Source organism: Tasmannia lanceolata, unplaced genomic scaffold (genome assembly GCF_043159265.1).
Source record: "Tasmannia lanceolata isolate RefF3 unplaced genomic scaffold, GAP_Taslan_0.1 ptg000001l, whole genome shotgun sequence".
Classification (NCBI taxonomy): domain Eukaryota; kingdom Viridiplantae; phylum Streptophyta; class Magnoliopsida; order Canellales; family Winteraceae; genus Tasmannia; species Tasmannia lanceolata.
This window is the reverse complement of record NW_027518678.1, coordinates 1966273-1989143: the sequence shown is the minus strand read 5'-3', so window position 1 is coordinate 1989143 and position 22871 is coordinate 1966273.

Here is a 22871-nt window from a genome sequence, read left to right as displayed (position 1 = left end):
GGTCAGTAAATTGCTAAACCAAAGCGCGAGTCTAACTATTTTCATCATAACTCTCAAAATACTTGGAGTTTTTCATCTCCGTTTCTTTCGTTTTAAACTAAACTTCGATTACTTCGAAATGGAACTAATTTCAATGAATTACGAGTTAAATTGAGTGAGTTATGATCAATCAATCGGACGTATGTCAGTAAATTGCAAAACCAAAGCGCGAGTCTAACTATTTCCATCATAACTCTCAAAATACTTGGAGTTTTTCATCTCTGTTTCTTTCGTTTTAAACTACACTTTGATTCCTTCGAAATGAAACCAATTTCAATGAATTACGAGTTAAATTTAGTGAGTTATGGTCAATCAATCGGAGGTAGGTCAGTAAATTGCTAAACCAAAGCGCGAGTCTAACTATTTCCATCATAACTCTCAAAATACTTAGAGTTTTTCATCTCTGTTTCTTTCGTTTTAAACTACACTTCGATTCATTCGAAATGGAACTAATTTCAATGAATTACGAGTTAAATTGAGTGAGTTATGGTCAATCAATCGGAGGTAGGTCAGTAAATTGCTAAACCAAAGCGCGAGTCTAACTATTTCCATCATAACTCTCAAAATACTTGGAGTTTTTCATATCTGTTTCTTTCGTTTTAAACTACACTTCGATTCATTCGAAATGGAACTAATTTCAATGAATTACGAGTAAAATTGAGTGAGTTATGGTCAATCAATCGGAGGTAGGTCAGTAAATTGCTAAACCAAAGCGCGAGTCTAACTATTTCCATCATAACTCTCAAAATACTTGGAGTTTTTCATCTCTGTTTCTTTCGTTTTAAACTACACTTCGATTCATTCAAAATGGAACTAATTTCAATGAATTACGAGTAAAATTTAGTGAGTTATGGTCAATCAATCGGAGGTAGGTCAGTAAATTGCTAAACCAAAGCGCGAGTCTAACTATTTCCATCATAACTCTCAAAATACTTGGAGTTTTTCATCTCCGTTTCTTTCGTTTTAAACTACACTACGATTTCTTCGAAATGAAACTCATTTCAATGAATTACGAGTTCAATTGAGTGAGTTATGGTCAATCAATCGGAGGTAGGTCAGTAAATTGCTAAACCAAAGCGCGAGTCTAACTATTTCCATCATAACTCTCAAAATACTTGGAGTTTTTCATCTCTGTTTCTTTCGTTTTAAACAACACTTCGATTCATTCGAAATGGAACTAATTTCAATGAATTACGAGTAAAATTGAGTGAGTTATGGTCAATCAATCGGAGGTAGGTCAGTAAATTGCTAAACCAAAGCGCGAGTTTAATTATTTTCATAATAACTCTTAAAATACTTGATGTTTTTCATCTCCGTTTCTTTCGTTTTAAACTAAACTTTGATTCCTTCGAAATAAAACTAATTTCAATGAATTACGAGTTAAATTTAGTGAGTTATAGTCAATCAATCGGAGGTAAGTCAGTAAATTGCTAAACCAAAGCGCGAGTCTAACTATTTTCATCATAACTCTCAAAATACTTGTAGTTTTTCATCTCCGTTTCGTTCGTTTTAAACTACACTTCGATTCCTTCGAAATGGAGCTAATTTCAATGAATTACGAGTTGACCTGAGTGAGTTATGGTCAATCAATCGAAGGTAGGTCAGTAAATTGCTAAACCAAAGCGCGATTCTAACCACTTCCATCATAACTCTCAAAATACTTGGAGTTTTTCATCTCCGTTTCTTTCGTTTTAAACTACACTTCGATTACTTCGAAATGGAACTAATTTCAATGAATTACGAGTTAAATTGAGTGAGTTATGATCAATCAATCGGACGTATGTCAGTAAATTGCAAAACCAAAGCGCGAGTCTAACTATTTCCATCATAACTCTCAAAATACTTGGAGTTTTTCATCTCTGTTTCTTTCGTTTTAAACTACACTTTGATTCCTTCGAAATGAAACTAATTTCAATGAATTACGAGTTAAATTTAGTGAGTTATGGTCAATCAATCGGAGGTAGGTCAGTAAATTGCTAAACCAAAGCGCGAGTCTAACTATTTTCATCATAACTCTTAAAATACTTGATGTTTTTCATCTCCGTTTCTTTCGTTTTAAACTACACTTTGATTCCTTCGAAATGAAACTAATTTCAATGAATTACGAGTTAAATTTAGTGAGTTATGGTCAATCAATCGGAGGTAGGTCAGTAAATTGCTAAACCAAAGCGCGAGTCTAACTATTTTCATCATAACTCTCAAAATACTTGTAGTTTTTCATCTCCGTTTCGTTCGTTTTAAACTACACTTCGATTCCTTCGAAATGGAGCTAATTTCAATGAATTACGAGTTGACCTGAGTGAGTTATGGTCAATCAATCGAAGGTAGGTCAGTAAATTGCTAAACCAAAGCGCGATTCTAACCACTTCCATCATAACTCTCAAAATACTTGGAGTTTTTCATCTCCGTTTCTTTCGTTTTAAACTACACTTCGATTACTTCGAAATGGAACTAATTTCAATGAATTACGAGTTAAATTGAGTGAGTTATGATCAATCAATCGGACGTATGTCAGTAAATTGCAAAACCAAAGCGCGAGTCTAACTATTTCCATCATAACTCTCAAAATACTTGGAGTTTTTCATCTCTGTTTCTTTCGTTTTAAAGTATACTTCGATTCATTCGAAATGTAACTAATTTCAATGAATTACGAGTAAAATTGAGTGAGTTATGGTCAATCAATCGGAGGTAGGTCAGTAAATTGCTAAACCAAAGCGCGAGTCTAACTATTTTCATCATAACTCTTAAAATACTTGATGTTTTTCATCTCCGTTTCTTTCGTTTTAAACTACACTTTGATTCCTTCGAAATGAAACTAATTTCAATGAATTACGAGTTAAATTTAGTGAGTTATGGTCAATCAATCGGAGGTAGGTCAGTAAATTGCTAAACCAAAGCGCGAGTCTAACTATTTCCATCATAACTCTCAAAATACTTGGAGTTTTTCATCTCTGTTTCTTTCGTTTTAAACTACACTTGGATTCCTTCGAAATGAAACTAATTTCAATGAATTACGAGTTAAATTTAGTGAGTTATGGTCAATCAATCGGAGGTAGGTCAGTAAATTGCTAAACCAAAGCGCGATTCTAACCACTTCCATCATAACTCTCAAAATACTTGGAGTTTTTCATCTCCGTTTCTTTCGTTTTAAACTACACTTCGATTACTTCGAAATGGAACTAATTTCAATGAATTACGAGTTAAATTGAGTGAGTTATGATCAATCAATCGGACGTATGTCAGTAAATTGCAAAACCAAAGCGCGAGTCTAACTATTTCCATCATAACTCTCAAAATACTTGGAGTTTTTCATCTCTGTTTCTTTCGTTTTAAACTACACTTTGATTCCTTCGAAATGAAACCAATTTCAATGAATTACGAGTTAAATTTAGTGAGTTATGGTCAATCAATCGGAGGTAGGTCAGTAAATTGCTAAACCAAAGCGCGAGTCTAACTATTTCCATCATAACTCTCAAAATACTTAGAGTTTTTCATCTCTGTTTCTTTCGTTTTAAACTATACTTCGATTCATTCGAAATGGAACTAATTTCAATGAATTACGAGTTAAATTGAGTGAGTTATGGTCAATCAATCGGAGGTAGGTCAGTAAATTGCTAAACCAAAGCGCGAGTCTAACTATTTCCATCATAACTCTCAAAATACTTGGAGTTTTTCATCTCTGTTTCTTTCGTTTTAAACTACACTTCGATTCATTCGAAATGGAACTAATTTCAATGAATTACGAGTAAAATTGAGTGAGTTATGGTCAATCAATCGGAGGTAGGTCAGTAAATTGCTAAACCAAAGCGCGAGTCTAACTATTTCCATCATAACTCTCAAAATACTTGGAGTTTTTCATCTCTGTTTCTTTCGTTTTAAACTACACTTCGATTCATTCAAAATGGAACTAATTTCAATGAATTACGAGTAAAATTTAGTGAGTTATGGTCAATCAATCGGAGGTAGGTCAGTAAATTGCTAAACCAAAGCGCGAGTCTAACTATTTCCATCATAACTCTCAAAATACTTGGAGTTTTTCATCTCCGTTTCTTTCGTTTTAAACTACACTTCGATTTCTTCGAAATGAAACTCATTTCAATGAATTACGAGTTCAATTGAGTGAGTTATGGTCAATCAATCGGAGGTAGGTCAGTAAATTGCTAAACCAAAGCGCGAGTCTAACTATTTCCATCATAACTCTCAAAATACTTGGAGTTTTTCATCTCTGTTTCTTTCGTTTTAAACTACACTTCGATTCATTCGAAATGGAACTAATTTCAATGAATTACGAGTAAAATTGAGTGAGTTATGGTCAATCAATCGGAGGTAGGTCAGTAAATTGCTAAACCAAAGCGCGAGTTTAATTATTTTCATAATAACTCTTAAAATACTTGATGTTTTTCATCTCCGTTTCTTTCGTTTTAAACTAAACTTTGATTCCTTCGAAATAAAACTAATTTCAATGAATTACGAGTTAAATTTAGTGAGTTATAGTCAATCAATCGGAGGTAGGTCAGTAAATTGCTAAACCAAAGCGCGAGTCTAACTATTTTCATCATAACTCTCAAAATACTTGTAGTTTTTCATCTCCGTTTCGTTCGTTTTAAACTACACTTCGATTCCTTCGAAATGGAGCTAATTTCAATGAATTACGAGTTGATCTGAGTGAGTTATGGTCAATCAATCGAAGGTAGGTCAGTAAACTGCTAAACCAAAGCGCGATTCTAACCACTTCCATCATAACTCTCAAAATACTTGGAGTTTTTCATCTCCGTTTCTTTCGTTTTAAACTACACTTCGATTACTTCGAAATGGAACTAATTTCAATGAATTACGAGTTAAATTGAGTGAGTTATGATCAATCAATCGGACGTATGTCAGTAAATTGCAAAACCAAAGCGCGAGTCTAACTATTTCCATCATAACTCTCAAAATACTTGGAGTTTTTCATCTCTGTTTCTTTCGTTTTAAACTACACTTTGATTCCTTCGAAATGAAACTAATTTCAATGAATTACGAGTTAAATTTAGTGAGTTATGGTCAATCAATCGGAGGTAGGTCAGTAAATTGCTAAACCAAAGCGCGAGTCTAACTATTTTCATCATAACTCTTAAAATACTTGATGTTTTTCATCTCCGTTTCTTTCGTTTTAAACTACACTTTGATTCCTTCGAAATGAAACTAATTTCAATGAATTACGAGTTAAATTTAGTGAGTTATGGTCAATCAATCGGAGGTAGGTCAGTAAATTGCTAAACCAAAGCGCGAGTCTAACTATTTTCATCATAACTCTCAAAATACTTGTAGTTTTTCATCTCCGTTTCTTTCGTTTTAAACTACACTTCGATTTCTTCGAAATGAAACTAATTTCAATGAATTACGAGTTCAATTGAGTGAGTTATGGTCAATCAATCGGAGGTAGGTCAAGAAATTGCTAAACCAAAGCGCGTGTCTAACTATTTCCATCATAACTCTCAAAATACTTGGAGTTTTTCATCTTTGTTTCTTTCGTTTTAAACTACACTTCGATTCCTTCGAAATGAAACTGATTTCAATGAATTACGAGTTAAATTGAGTGAGTTATGGTCAATCAATCGGAGGTAGGTCAGTAAATTGCTAAACCAAAGCGCGAGTCTAACTATTTTCATCATAACTCTCAAAATACTTGGAGTTTTTCATCTTCGTTTCTTTCGTTTTAAACTACACTTCGATTCCTTCGAAATGAAACTGATTTCAATGAATTACGAGTTAAATTGAGTGAGTTATGGTCAATCAATCGGAGGTAGGTCAGTAAATTGCTAAATCAAAGCGCGAGTCTAACTATTTCCATCAAAACTCTCAAAATACTTGGAGTTTTTCATCTTCGTTTCTTTCGTTTTAAACTACACTTAGATTTCTCGAAATGAAACTAATTTCAATGAATTACGAGTTAAGTTGAGTGAGTTATGGTCAATCAATCGGAGGTAAGTGAGTAAATTGCTAAACCAAAGCGCGAGTCTAACTATTTCCATCATAACTCTCAAAATACTTGGAGTTTTTCATCTTTGTTTCTTTCGTTTTAAACTACACTTCGATTCCTTCGAAATGAAACTGATTTCAATGAATTACGAGTTAAATTGAGTGAGTTATGGTCAATCAATCGGAGGTAGGTCAGTAAATTGCTAAACCAAAGCGCGAGTCTAACTATTTCCATCATAACTCTCAAAATACTTGGAGTTTTTCATCTCCGTTTCTTTCGTTTTAAACTACACTTCGATTTCTTCGAAATGAAACTCATTTCAATGAATTACGAGTTCAATTGAGTGAGTTATGGTCAATCAATCGGAGGTAGGTCAGTAAATTGCTAAACCAAAGCGCGAGTCTAACTATTTCCATCATAACTCTCAAAATACTTGGAGTTTTTCATCTCTGTTTCTTTCGTTTTAAACTACACTTCGATTCATTCGAAATGGAACTAATTTCAATGAATTACGAGTAAAATTGAGTGAGTTATGGTCAATCAATCGGAGGTAGGTCAGTAAATTGCTAAACCAAAGCGCGAGTTTAATTATTTTCATAATAACTCTTAAAATACTTGATGTTTTTCATCTCCGTTTCTTTCGTTTTAAACTAAACTTTGATTCCTTCGAAATAAAACTAATTTCAATGAATTACGAGTTAAATTTAGTGAGTTATAGTCAATCAATCGGAGGTAGGTCAGTAAATTGCTAAACCAAAGCGCGAGTCTAACTATTTTCATCATAACTCTCAAAATACTTGTAGTTTTTCATCTCCGTTTCGTTCGTTTTAAACTACACTTCGATTCCTTCGAAATGGAGCTAATTTCAATGAATTACGAGTTGACCTGAGTGAGTTATGGTCAATCAATCGAAGGTAGGTCAGTAAATTGCTAAACCAAAGCGCGATTCTAACCACTTCCATCATAACTCTCAAAATACTTGGAGTTTTTCATCTCCGTTTCTTTCGTTTTAAACTACACTTCGATTACTTCGAAATGGAACTAATTTCAATGAATTACGAGTTAAATTGAGTGAGTTATGATCAATCAATCGGACGTATGTCAGTAAATTGCAAAACCAAAGCGCGAGTCTAACTATTTCCATCATAACTCTCAAAATACTTGGAGTTTTTCATCTCTGTTTCTTTCGTTTTAAAGTATACTTCGATTCATTCGAAATGTAACTAATTTCAATGAATTACGAGTAAAATTGAGTGAGTTATGGTCAATCAATCGGAGGTAGGTCAGTAAATTGCTAAACCAAAGCGCGAGTCTAACTATTTTCATCATAACTCTTAAAATACTTGATGTTTTTCATCTCCGTTTCTTTCGTTTTAAACTACACTTTGATTCCTTCGAAATGAAACTAATTTCAATGAATTACGAGTTAAATTTAGTGAGTTATGGTCAATCAATCGGAGGTAGGTCAGTAAATTGCTAAACCAAAGCGCGAGTCTAACTATTTTCATCATAACTCTCAAAATACTTGTAGTTTTTCATCTCCGTTTCTTTCGTTTTAAACTACACTTCGATTTCTTCGAAATGAAACTAATTTCAATGAATTACGAGTTCAATTGAGTGAGTTATGGTCAATCAATCGGAGGTAGGTCAGTAAATTGCTAAACCAAAGCGCGTGTCTAACTATTTCCATCATAACTCTCAAAATACTTGGAGTTTTTCATCTTTGTTTCTTTCGTTTTAAACTACACTTCGATTCCTTCGAAATGAAACTGATTTCAATGAATTACGAGTTAAATTGAGTGAGTTATGGTCAATCAATCGGAGGTAGGTCAGTAAATTGCTAAACCAAAGCGCGAGTCTAACTATTTTCATCATAACTCTCAAAATACTTGGAGTTTTTCATCTTCGTTTCTTTCGTTTTAAACTACACTTCGATTCCTTCGAAATGAAACTGATTTCAATGAATTACGAGTTAAATTGAGTGAGTTATGGTCAATCAATCGGAGGTAGGTCAGTAAATTGCTAAATCAAAGCGCCAGTCTAACTATTTCCATCAAAACTCTCAAAATACTTGGAGTTTTTCATCTTCGTTTCTTTCGTTTTAAACTACACTTAGATTTCTCGAAATGAAACTAATTTCAATGAATTACGAGTTAAGTTGAGTGAGTTATGGTCAATCAATCGGAGGTAAGTGAGTAAATTGCTAAACCAAAGCGCGAGTCTAACTATTTCCATCATAACTCTCAAAATACTTGGAGTTTTTCATCTTTGTTTCTTTCGTTTTAAACTACACTTCGATTCCTTCGAAATGAAACTGATTTCAATGAATTACGAGTTAAATTGAGTGAGTTATGGTCAATCAATCGGAGGTAGGTCAGTAAATTGCTAAACCAAAGCGCGAGTCTAACTATTTCCATCATAACTCTCAAAATACTTGGAGTTTTTCATCTTTGTTTCTTTCGTTTTAAACTACACTTCGATTCCTTCGAAATGAAACTGATTTCAATGAATTACGAGTTGACCTGAGTGAGTTATGGTCAATCAATCGAAGGTAGGTCAGTAAATTGCTAAACCAAAGCGCGATTCTAACCACTTCCATCATAACTCTCAAAATACTTGGAGTTTTTCATCTCCGTTTCTTTCGTTTTAAACTACACTTCGATTACTTCGAAATGGAACTAATTTCAATGAATTACGAGTTAAATTGAGTGAGTTATGATCAATCAATCGGACGTATGTCAGTAAATTGCAAAACCAAAGCGCGAGTCTAACTATTTTCATCATAACTCTCAAAATACTTGGAGTTTTTCATCTCTGTTTCTTTCGTTTTAAACTACACTTTGATTCCTTCGAAATGAAACTAATTTCAATGAATTACGAGTTAAATTTAGTGAGTTACGGTCAATCAATCGGAGGTAGGTCAGTAAATTGCTAAACCAAAGCGCGAGTCTAACTATTTTCATCATAACTCTTAAAATACTTGATGTTTTTCATCTCCGTTTCTTTCGTTTTAAACTACACTTTGATTCCTTCGAAATGAAACTAATTTCAATGAATTACGAGTTAAATTTAGTGAGTTATGGTCAATCAATCGGAGGTAGGTCAGTAAATTGCTAAACCAAAGCGCGAGTCTAACTATTTTCATCATAACTCTCAAAATACTTGTAGTTTTTCATCTCCGTTTCTTTCGTTTTAAACTACACTTCGATTTCTTCGAAATGAAACTAATTTCAATGAATTACGAGTTCAATTGAGTGAGTTATGGTCAATCAATCGGAGGTAGGTCAGTAAATTGCTAAACCAAAGCGCGTGTCTAACTATTTCCATCATAACTCTAAAAATACTTGGAGTTTTTCATCTTTGTTTCTTTCGTTTTAAACTACACTTCGATTCCTTCGAAATGAAACTGATTTCAATGAATTACGAGTTAAATTGAGTGAGTTATGATCAATCAATCGGACGTATGTCAGTAAATTGCAAAACCAAAGCGCGTGTCTAACTATTTCCATCATAACTCTCAAAATACTTGGAGTTTTTCATCTTTGTTTCTTTCGTTTTAAACTACACTTCGATTCCTTCGAAATGAAACTGATTTCAATGAATTACGAGTTAAATTGAGTGAGTTATGGTCAATCAATCGGAGGTAGGTCAGTAAATTGCTAAACCAAAGCGCGAGTCTAACTATTTTCATCATAACTCTCAAAATACTTGGAGTTTTTCATCTTCGTTTCTTTCGTTTTAAACTACACTTCGATTCCTTCGAAATGAAACTGATTTCAATGAATTACGAGTTAAATTGAGTGAGTTATGGTCAATCAATCGGAGGTAGGTCAGTAAATTGCTAAATCAAAGCGCGAGTCTAACTATTTCCATCAAAACTCTCAAAATACTTGGAGTTTTTCATCTTCGTTTCTTTCGTTTTAAACTACACTTAGATTTCTCGAAATGAAACTAATTTCAATGAATTACGAGTTAAGTTGAGTGAGTTATGGTCAATCAATCGGAGGTAAGTGAGTAAATTGCTAAACCAAAGCGCGAGTCTAACTATTTCCATCATAACTCTCAAAATACTTGGAGTTTTTCATCTTTGTTTCTTTCGTTTTAAACTACACTTCGATTCCTTCGAAATGAAACTGATTTCAATGAATTACGAGTTAAATTGAGTGAGTTATGGTCAATCAATCGGAGGTAGGTCAGTAAATTGCTAAACCAAAGCGCGAGTCTAACTATTTCCATCATAACTCTCAAAATACTTGGAGTTTTTCATCTCCGTTTCTTTCGTTTTAAACTACACTTCGATTTCTTCGAAATGAAACTCATTTCAATGAATTACGAGTTCAATTGAGTGAGTTATGGTCAATCAATCGGAGGTAGGTCAGTAAATTGCTAAACCAAAGCGCGAGTCTAACTATTTCCATCATAACTCTCAAAATACTTGGAGTTTTTCATCTCTGTTTCTTTCGTTTTAAACTACACTTCGATTCATTCGAAATGGAACTAATTTCAATGAATTACGAGTAAAATTGAGTGAGTTATGGTCAATCAATCGGAGGTAGGTCAGTAAATTGCTAAACCAAAGCGCGAGTTTAATTATTTTCATAATAACTCTTAAAATACTTGATGTTTTTCATCTCCGTTTCTTTCGTTTTAAACTAAACTTTGATTCCTTCGAAATAAAACTAATTTCAATGAATTACGAGTTAAATTTAGTGAGTTATAGTCAATCAATCGGAGGTAGGTCAGTAAATTGCTAAACCAAAGCGCGAGTCTAACTATTTTCATCATAACTCTCAAAATACTTGTAGTTTTTCATCTCCGTTTCGTTCGTTTTAAACTACACTTCGATTCCTTCGAAATGGAGCTAATTTCAATGAATTACGAGTTGACCTGAGTGAGTTATGGTCAATCAATCGAAGGTAGGTCAGTAAATTGCTAAACCAAAGCGCGATTCTAACCACTTCCATCATAACTCTCAAAATACTTGGAGTTTTTCATCTCCGTTTCTTTCGTTTTAAACTACACTTCGATTACTTCGAAATGGAACTAATTTCAATGAATTACGAGTTAAATTGAGTGAGTTATGATCAATCAATCGGACGTATGTCAGTAAATTGCAAAACCAAAGCGCGAGTCTAACTATTTCCATCATAACTCTCAAAATACTTGGAGTTTTTCATCTCTGTTTCTTTCGTTTTAAAGTATACTTCGATTCATTCGAAATGTAACTAATTTCAATGAATTACGAGTAAAATTGAGTGAGTTATGGTCAATCAATCGGAGGTAGGTCAGTAAATTGCTAAACCAAAGCGCGAGTCTAACTATTTTCATCATAACTCTTAAAATACTTGATGTTTTTCATCTCCGTTTCTTTCGTTTTAAACTACACTTTGATTCCTTCGAAATGAAACTAATTTCAATGAATTACGAGTTAAATTTAGTGAGTTATGGTCAATCAATCGGAGGTAGGTCAGTAAATTGCTAAACCAAAGCGCGAGTCTAACTATTTTCATCATAACTCTCAAAATACTTGTAGTTTTTCATCTCCGTTTCTTTCGTTTTAAACTACACTTCGATTTCTTCGAAATGAAACTAATTTCAATGAATTACGAGTTCAATTGAGTGAGTTATGGTCAATCAATCGGAGGTAGGTCAGTAAATTGCTAAACCAAAGCGCGTGTCTAACTATTTCCATCATAACTCTCAAAATACTTGGAGTTTTTCATCTTTGTTTCTTTCGTTTTAAACTACACTTCGATTCCTTCGAAATGAAACTGATTTCAATGAATTACGAGTTAAATTGAGTGAGTTATGGTCAATCAATCGGAGGTAGGTCAGTAAATTGCTAAACCAAAGCGCGAGTCTAACTATTTTCATCATAACTCTCAAAATACTTGGAGTTTTTCATCTTCGTTTCTTTCGTTTTAAACTACACTTCGATTCCTTCGAAATGAAACTGATTTCAATGAATTACGAGTTAAATTGAGTGAGTTATGGTCAATCAATCGGAGGTAGGTCAGTAAATTGCTAAATCAAAGCGCCAGTCTAACTATTTCCATCAAAACTCTCAAAATACTTGGAGTTTTTCATCTTCGTTTCTTTCGTTTTAAACTACACTTAGATTTCTCGAAATGAAACTAATTTCAATGAATTACGAGTTAAGTTGAGTGAGTTATGGTCAATCAATCGGAGGTAAGTGAGTAAATTGCTAAACCAAAGCGCGAGTCTAACTATTTCCATCATAACTCTCAAAATACTTGGAGTTTTTCATCTTTGTTTCTTTCGTTTTAAACTACACTTCGATTCCTTCGAAATGAAACTGATTTCAATGAATTACGAGTTAAATTGAGTGAGTTATGGTCAATCAATCGGAGGTAGGTCAGTAAATTGCTAAACCAAAGCGCGAGTCTAACTATTTCCATCATAACTCTCAAAATACTTGGAGTTTTTCATCTTTGTTTCTTTCGTTTTAAACTACACTTCGATTCCTTCGAAATGAAACTGATTTCAATGAATTACGAGTTGACCTGAGTGAGTTATGGTCAATCAATCGAAGGTAGGTCAGTAAATTGCTAAACCAAAGCGCGATTCTAACCACTTCCATCATAACTCTCAAAATACTTGGAGTTTTTCATCTCCGTTTCTTTCGTTTTAAACTACACTTCGATTACTTCGAAATGGAACTAATTTCAATGAATTACGAGTTAAATTGAGTGAGTTATGATCAATCAATCGGACGTATGTCAGTAAATTGCAAAACCAAAGCGCGAGTCTAACTATTTTCATCATAACTCTCAAAATACTTGGAGTTTTTCATCTCTGTTTCTTTCGTTTTAAACTACACTTTGATTCCTTCGAAATGAAACTAATTTCAATGAATTACGAGTTAAATTTAGTGAGTTACGGTCAATCAATCGGAGGTAGGTCAGTAAATTGCTAAACCAAAGCGCGAGTCTAACTATTTTCATCATAACTCTTAAAATACTTGATGTTTTTCATCTCCGTTTCTTTCGTTTTAAACTACACTTTGATTCCTTCGAAATGAAACTAATTTCAATGAATTACGAGTTAAATTTAGTGAGTTATGGTCAATCAATCGGAGGTAGGTCAGTAAATTGCTAAACCAAAGCGCGAGTCTAACTATTTTCATCATAACTCTCAAAATACTTGTAGTTTTTCATCTCCGTTTCTTTCGTTTTAAACTACACTTCGATTTCTTCGAAATGAAACTAATTTCAATGAATTACGAGTTCAATTGAGTGAGTTATGGTCAATCAATCGGAGGTAGGTCAGTAAATTGCTAAACCAAAGCGCGTGTCTAACTATTTCCATCATAACTCTAAAAATACTTGGAGTTTTTCATCTTTGTTTCTTTCGTTTTAAACTACACTTCGATTCCTTCGAAATGAAACTGATTTCAATGAATTACGAGTTAAATTGAGTGAGTTATGATCAATCAATCGGACGTATGTCAGTAAATTGCAAAACCAAAGCGCGAGTCTAACTATTTCCATCATAACTCTCAAAATACTTGGAGTTTTTCATCTCTGTTTCTTTCGTTTTAAACTACACTTTGATTCCTTCGAAATGAAACTAATTTCAATGAATTACGAGTTAAATTGAGTGAGTTATGGTCAATCAATCGAAGGTAGGTCAGTAAATTGCTAAACCAAAGCGCGATTCTAACCACTTCCATCATAACTCTCAAAATACTTGGAGTTTTTCATCTCCGTTTCTTTCGTTTTAAACTACACTTCGATTACTTCGAAATGGAACTAATTTCAATGAATTACGAGTTAAATTGAGTGAGTTATGATCAATCAATCGGACGTATGTCAGTAAATTGCAAAACCAAAGCGCGAGTCTAACTATTTCCATCATAACTCTCAAAATACTTGGAGTTTTTCATCTCTGTTTCTTTCGTTTTAAACTACACTTTGATTCCTTCGAAATGAAACTAATTTCAATGAATTACGAGTTAAATTTAGTGAGTTATGGTCAATCAATCGGAGGTAGGTCAGTAAATTGCTAAACCAAAGCGCGAGTCTAACTATTTTCATCATAACTCTTAAAATACTTGATGTTTTTCATCTCCGTTTCTTTCGTTTTAAACTACACTTTGATTCCTTCGAAATGAAACTAATTTCAATGAATTACGAGTTAAATTTAGTGAGTTATGGTCAATCAATCGGAGGTAGGTCAGTAAATTGCTAAACCAAAGCGCGAGTCTAACTATTTTCATCATAACTCTCAAAATACTTGTAGTTTTTCATCTCCGTTTCTTTCGTTTTAAACTACACTTCGATTTCTTCGAAATGAAACTAATTTCAATGAATTACGAGTTCAATTGAGTGAGTTATGGTCAATCAATCGGAGGTAGGTCAGTAAATTGCTAAACCAAAGCGCGTGTCTAACTATTTCCATCATAACTCTCAAAATACTTGGAGTTTTTCATCTTTGTTTCTTTCGTTTTAAACTACACTTCGATTCCTTCGAAATGAAACTGATTTCAATGAATTACGAGTTAAATTGAGTGAGTTATGGTCAATCAATCGGAGGTAGGTCAGTAAATTGCTAAACCAAAGCGCGAGTCTAACTATTTTCATCATAACTCTCAAAATACTTGGAGTTTTTCATCTTCGTTTCTTTCGTTTTAAACTACACTTCGATTCCTTCGAAATGAAACTGATTTCAATGAATTACGAGTTAAATTGAGTGAGTTATGGTCAATCAATCGGAGGTAGGTCAGTAAATTGCTAAATCAAAGCGCGAGTCTAACTATTTCCATCAAAACTCTCAAAATACTTGGAGTTTTTCATCTTCGTTTCTTTCGTTTTAAACTACACTTAGATTTCTCGAAATGAAACTAATTTCAATGAATTACGAGTTAAGTTGAGTGAGTTATGGTCAATCAATCGGAGGTAAGTGAGTAAATTGCTAAACCAAAGCGCGAGTCTAACTATTTCCATCATAACTCTCAAAATACTTGGAGTTTTTCATCTTTGTTTCTTTCGTTTTAAACTACACTTCGATTCCTTCGAAATGAAACTGATTTCAATGAATTACGAGTTAAATTGAGTGAGTTATGGTCAATCAATCGGAGGTAGGTCAGTAAATTGCTAAACCAAAGCGCGAGTCTAACTATTTCCATCATAACTCTCAAAATACTTGGAGTTTTTCATCTCCGTTTCTTTCGTTTTAAACTACACTTCGATTTCTTCGAAATGAAACTCATTTCAATGAATTACGAGTTCAATTGAGTGAGTTATGGTCAATCAATCGGAGGTAGGTCAGTAAATTGCTAAACCAAAGCGCGAGTCTAACTATTTCCATCATAACTCTCAAAATACTTGGAGTTTTTCATCTCTGTTTCTTTCGTTTTAAACTACACTTCGATTCATTCGAAATGGAACTAATTTCAATGAATTACGAGTAAAATTGAGTGAGTTATGGTCAATCAATCGGAGGTAGGTCAGTAAATTGCTAAACCAAAGCGCGAGTCTAACTATTTTCATAATAACTCTTAAAATACTTGATGTTTTTCATCTCCGTTTCTTTCGTTTTAAACTACACTTTGATTCCTTCGAAATGAAACTAATTTCAATGAATTACGAGTTAAATTTAGTGAGTTATGGTCAATCAATCGGAGGTAGGTCAGTAAATTGCTAAACCAAAGCGCGAGTCTAACTATTTTCATCATAACTCTCAAAATACTTGTAGTTTTTCATCTCCGTTTCTTTCGTTTTAAACTACACTTCGATTTCTTCGAAATGAAACTAATTTCAATGAATTACGAGTTCAATTGAGTGAGTTATGGTCAATCAATCGGAGGTAGGTCAGTAAATTGCTAAACCAAAGCGCGTGTCTAACTATTTCCATCATAACTCTCAAAATACTTGGAGTTTTTCATCTTTGTTTCTTTCGTTTTAAACTACACTTCGATTCCTTGGAAATGAAACTGATTTCAATGAATTACGAGTTAAATTGAGTGAGTTATGGTCAATCAATCGGAGGTAGGTCAGTAAATTGCTAAACCAAAGCGCGAGTCTAACTATTTTCATCATAACTCTCAAAATACTTGGAGTTTTTCATCTTCGTTTCTTTCGTTTTAAACTACACTTCGATTCCTTCGAAATGAAACTGATTTCAATGAATTACGAGTTAAATTGAGTGAGTTATGGTCAATCAATCGGAGGTAGGTCAGTAAATTGCTAAATCAAAGCGCGAGTCTAACTATTTCCATCAAAACTCTCAAAATACTTGGAGTTTTTCATCTTCGTTTCTTTCGTTTTAAACTACACTTAGATTTCTCGAAATGAAACTAATTTCAATGAATTACGAGTTAAGTTGAGTGAGTTATGGTCAATCAATCGGAGGTAAGTGAGTAAATTGCTAAACCAAAGCGCGAGTCTAACTATTTCCATCATAACTCTCAAAATACTTGGAGTTTTTCATCTTTGTTTCTTTCGTTTTAAACTACACTTCGATTCCTTCGAAATGAAACTGATTTCAATGAATTACGAGTTAAATTGAGTGAGTTATGGTCAATCAATCGGAGGTAGGTCAGTAAATTGCTAAACCAAAGCGCGAGTCTAACTATTTCCATCATAACTCTCAAAATACTTGGAGTTTTTCATCTCCGTTTCTTTCGTTTTAAACTACACTTCGATTTCTTCGAAATGAAACTCATTTCAATGAATTACGAGTTCAATTGAGTGAGTTATGGTCAATCAATCGGAGGTAGGTCAGTAAATTGCTAAACCAAAGCGCGAGTCTAACTATTTCCATCATAACTCTCAAAATACTTGGAGTTTTTCATCTCTGTTTCTTTCGTTTTAAACTACACTTCGATTCATTCGAAATGGAACTAATTTCAATGAATTACGAGTAAAATTGAGTGAGTTATGGTCAATCAATCGGAGGTAGGTCAGTAAATTGCTAAACCAAAGCGCGAGTTTAATTATTTTCATAATAACTCTTAAAATACTTGATGTTTTTCATCTCCGTTTCTTTCGTTTTAAACTAAACTTTGATTCCTTCGAAATAAAACTAATTTCAATGAATTACGAGTTAAATTTAGTGAGTTATAGTCAATCAATCGGAGGTAGGTCAGTAAATTGCTAAACCAAAGCGCGATTCTAACCACTTCCATCATAACTCTCAAAATACTTGGAGTTTTTCATCTCCGTTTCTTTCGTTTTAAACTACGCTTCGATTACTTCGAAATGGAACTAATTTCAATGAATTACGAGTTAAATTGAGTGAGTTATGATCAATCAATCGGACGTATGTCAGTAAATTGCAAAACCAAAGCGCGAGTCTAACTATTTCCATCATAACTCTCAAAATACTTGGAGTTTTTCATCTCTGTTTCTTTCGTTTTAAAGTATACTTCGATTCATTCGAAATGTAACTAATTTCAATGAATTACGAGTAAAATTGAGTGAGTTATGGTCAATCAATCGGAGGTAGGTCAGTAAATTGCTAAACCAAAGCGCGAGTCTAACTATTTTCATCATAACTCTTAAAATACTTGATGTTTTTCATCTCCGTTTCTTTCGTTTTAAACTACACTTTGATTCCTTCGAAATGAAACTAATTTCAATGAATTACGAGTTAAATTTAGTGAGTTATGGTCAATCAATCGGAGGTAGGTCAGTAAATTGCTAAACCAAAGCGCGAGTCTAACTATTTTCATCATAACTCTCAAAATACTTGTAGTTTTTCATCTCCGTTTCTTTCGTTTTAAACTACACTTCGATTTCTTCGAAATGAAACTAATTTCAATGAATTACGAGTTCAATTGAGTGAGTTATGGTCAATCAATCGGAGGTAGGTCAGTAAATTGCTAAACCAAAGCGCGTGTCTAACTATTTCCATCATAACTCTCAAAATACTTGGAGTTTTTCATCTTTGTTTCTTTCGTTTTAAACTACACTTCGATTCCTTCGAAATGAAACTGATTTCAATGAATTACGAGTTAAATTGAGTGAGTTATGGTCAATCAATCGGAGGTAGGTCAGTAAATTGCTAAACCAAAGCGCGAGTCTAACTATTTTCATCATAACTCTCAAAATACTTGGAGTTTTTCATCTTCGTTTCTTTCGTTTTAAACTACACTTCGATTCCTTCGAAATGAAACTGATTTCAATGAATTACGAGTTAAATTGAGTGAGTTATGGTCAATCAATCGGAGGTAGGTCAGTAAATTGCTAAATCAAAGCGCCAGTCTAACTATTTCCATCAAAACTCTCAAAATACTTGGAGTTTTTCATCTTCGTTTCTTTCGTTTTAAACTACACTTAGATTTCTCGAAATGAAACTAATTTCAATGAATTACGAGTTAAGTTGAGTGAGTTATGGTCAATCAATCGGAGGTAAGTGAGTAAATTGCTAAACCAAAGCGCGAGTCTAACTATTTCCATCATAACTCTCAAAATACTTGGAGTTTTTCATCTTTGTTTCTTTCGTTTTAAACTACACTTCGATTCCTTCGAAATGAAACTGATTTCAATGAATTACGAGTTAAATTGAGTGAGTTATGGTCAATCAATCGGAGGTAGGTCAGTAAATTGCTAAACCAAAGCGCGAGTCTAACTATTTCCATCATAACTCTCAAAATAGTTGGAGTTTTTCATCTTTGTTTCTTTCGTTTTAAACTACACTTCGATTCCTTCGAAATGAAACTGATTTCAATGAATTACGAGTTGACCTGAGTGAGTTATGGTCAATCAATCGAAGGTAGGTCAGTAAATTGCTAAACCAAAGCGCGATTCTAACCACTTCCATCATAACTCTCAAAATACTTGGAGTTTTTCATCTCCGTTTCTTTCGTTTTAAACTACACTTCGATTACTTCGAAATGGAACTAATTTCAATGAATTACGAGTTAAATTGAGTGAGTTATGATCAATCAATCGGACGTATGTCAGTAAATTGCAAAACCAAAGCGCGAGTCTAACTATTTCCATCATAACTCTCAAAATACTTGGAGTTTTTCATCTCTGTTTCTTTCGTTTTAAACTACACTTTGATTCCTTCGAAATGAAACTAATTTCAATGAATTACGAGTTAAATTTAGTGAGTTATGGTCAATCAATCGGAGGTAGGTCAGTAAATTGCTAAACCAAAGCGCGAGTCTAACTATTTTCATCATAACTCTTAAAATACTTGATGTTTTTCATCTCCGTTTCTTTCGTTTTAAACTACACTTTGATTCCTTCGAAATGAAACTAATTTCAATGAATTACGAGTTAAATTTAGTGAGTTATGGTCAATCAATCGGAGGTAGGTCAGTAAATTGCTAAACCAAAGCGCGAGTCTAACTATTTTCATCATAACTCTCAAAATACTTGTAGTTTTTCATCTCCGTTTCTTTCGTTTTAAACTACACTTCGATTTCTTCGAAATGAAACTAATTTCAATGAATTACGAGTTCAATTGAGTGAGTTATGGTCAATCAATCGGAGGTAGGTCAGTAAATTGCTAAACCAAAGTGCGTGTCTAACTATTTCCATCATAACTCTCAAAATACTTGGAGTTTTTCATCTTTGTTTCTTTCGTTTTAAACTACACTTCGATTCCTTCGAAATGAAACTGATTTCAATGAATTACGAGTTAAATTGAGTGAGTTATGGTCAATCAATCGGAGGTAGGTCAGTAAATTGCTAAACCAAAGCGCGAGTCTAACTATTTTCATCATAACTCTCAAAATACTTGGAGTTTTTCATCTTCGTTTCTTTCGTTTTAAACTACACTTCGATTCCTTCGAAATGAAACTGATTTCAATGAATTACGAGTTAAATTGAGTGAGTTATGGTCAATCAATCGGAGGTAGGTCAGTAAATTGCTAAATCAAAGCGCGAGTCTAACTATTTCCATCAAAACTCTCAAAATACTTGGAGTTTTTCATCTTCGTTTCTTTCGTTTTAAACTACACTTAGATTTCTCGAAATGAAACTAATTTCAATGAATTACGAGTTAAGTTGAGTGAGTTATGGTCAATCAATCGGAGGTAAGTGAGTAAATTGCTAAACCAAAGCGCGAGTCTAACTATTTCCATCATAACTCTCAAAATACTTGGAGTTTTTCATCTTTTTTCTTTCGTTTTAAACTACACTTCGATTCCTTCGAAATGAAACTGATTTCAATGAATTACGAGTTAAATTGAGTGAGTTATGGTCAATCAATCGGAGGTAGGTCAGTAAATTGCTAAACCAAAGCGCGAGTCTAACTATTTCCATCATAACTCTCAAAATACTTGGAGTTTTTCATCTTTGTTTCTTTCGTTTTAAACTACACTTCGATTCCTTCGAAATGAAACTGATTTCAATGAATTACGAGTTAAATTGAGTGAGTTATGGTCAATCAATCGGAGGTAGGTCAGTAAATTGCTAAACCAAAGCGCGAGTCTAACTATTTCCATCATAACTCTCAAAATACTTGGAGTTTTTCATCTCTGTTTCTTTCGTTTTAAACTACACTTCGATTCATTCGAAATGGAACTAATTTCAATGAATTACGAGTAAAATTGAGTGAGTTATGGTCAATCAATCGGAGGTAGGTCAGTAAATTGCTAAACCAAAGCGCGAGCCTTACTATTTCCATCATAACTCTCAAAATACTTGGAGTTTTTCATCTTCGTTTCTTTCGTTTTAAACTACACTTCGATTCCTTCGAAATGAAACTGATTTCAATGAATTACGAGTTAAATTGAGTGAGTTATGGTCAATCAATCGGAGGTAGGTCAGTAAATTGCTAAATCAAAGCGCGAGTCTAACTATTTCCATCAAAACTCTCAAAATACTTGGAGTTTTTCATCTTCGTTTCTTTCGTTTTAAACTACACTTAGATTTCTCGAAATGAAACTAATTTCAATGAATTACGAGTTAAGTTGAGTGAGTTATGGTCAATCAATCGGAGGTAAGTGAGTAAATTGCTAAACCAAAGCGCGAGTCTAACTATTTCCATCATAACTCTCAAAATACTTGGAGTTTTTCATCTTTGTTTCTTTCGTTTTAAACTACACTTCGATTCCTTCGAAATGAAACTGATTTCAATGAATTACGAGTTAAATTGAGTGAGTTATGGTCAATCAATCGGAGGTAGGTCAGTAAATTGCTAAACCAAAGCGCGAGTCTAACTATTTCCATCATAACTCTCAAAATACTTGGAGTTTTTCATCTTTGTTTCTTTCGTTTTAAACTACACTTCGATTCCTTCGAAATGAAACTGATTTCAATGAATTACGAGTTAAATTGAGTGAGTTATGGTCAATCAATCGGAGGTAGGTCAGTAAATTGCTAAACCAAAGCGCGAGTCTAACTATTTCCATCATAACTCTCAAAATACTTGGAGTTTTTCATCTCTGTTTCTTTCGTTTTAAACTACACTTCGATTCATTCGAAATGGAACTAATTTCAATGAATTACGAGTAAAATTGAGTGAGTTATGGTCAATCAATCGGAGGTAGGTCAGTAAATTGCTAAACCAAAGCGCGAGTCTAACTATTTCCATCATAACTCTCAAAATACTTGGAGTTTTTCATCTTTGTTTCTTTCGTTTTAAACTACACTTCGATTCCTTCGAAATGAAACTGATTTCAATGAATTACGAGTTAAATTGAGTGAGTTATGGTCAATCAATCGGAGGTAGGTCAGTAAATTGCTAAACCAAAGCGCGAGTCTAACTATTTCCATCATAACTCTCAAAATACTTGGAGTTTTTCATCTCTGTTTCTTTCGTTTTAAACTACACTTCGATTCATTCGAAATGGAACTAATTTCAATGAATTACGAGTAACTAATTTCAATGAATTACGAGTAAAATTTAGTGAGTTATGGTCAATCAATCGGAGGTAGGTCAGTAAATTGCTAAACCAAAGCGCGAGTCTAACTATTTCCATCATAACTCTCAAAATACTTGGAGTTTTTCATCTCCGTTTCTTTCGTTTTAAACTACACTTCGATTCCTTCGAAATGAAACTCATTTCAATGAATTACGAGTTCAATTGAGTGAGTTATGGTCAATCAATCGGAGGTAGGTCAGTAAATTGCTAAACCAAAGCGCGAGTCTAACTATTTCCATCATAACTCTCAAAATACTTGGAGTTTTTCATCTCTGTTTCTTTCGTTTTAAACTACACTTCGATTCCTTCGAAATGAAACTGATTTCAATGAATTACGAGTTAAATTGAGTGAGTTATGGTCAATCAATCGGAGGTAGGTCAGTAAATTGCTAAATCAAAGCGCGAGTCTAACTATTTCCATCAAAACTCTCAAAATACTTGGAGTTTTTCATCTTCGTTTCTTTCGTTTTAAACTACACTTAGATTTCTCGAAATGAAACTAATTTCAATGAATTACGAGTTAAGTTGAGTGAGTTATGGTCAATCAATCGGAGGTAAGTGAGTAAATTGCTAAACCAAAGCGCGAGTCTAACTATTTCCATCATAACTCTCAAAATACTTGGAGTTTTTCATCTTTGTTTCTTTCGTTTTAAACTACACTTCGATTCCTTCGAAATGAAACTGATTTCAATGAATTACGAGTTAAATTGAGTGAGTTATGGTCAATCAATCGGAGGTAGGTCAGTAAATTGCTAAACCAAAGCGCGAGTCTAACTATTTCCATCATAACTCTCAAAATACTTGGAGTTTTTCATCTCCGTTTCTTTCGTTTTAAACTACACTTCGATTTCTTCGAAATGAAACTCATTTCAATGAATTACGAGTTCAATTGAGTGAGTTATGGTCAATCAATCGGAGGTAGGTCAGTAAATTGCTAAACCAAAGCGCGAGTCTAACTATTTCCATCATAACTCTCAAAATACTTGGAGTTTTTCATCTCTGTTTCTTTCGTTTTAAACTACACTTCGA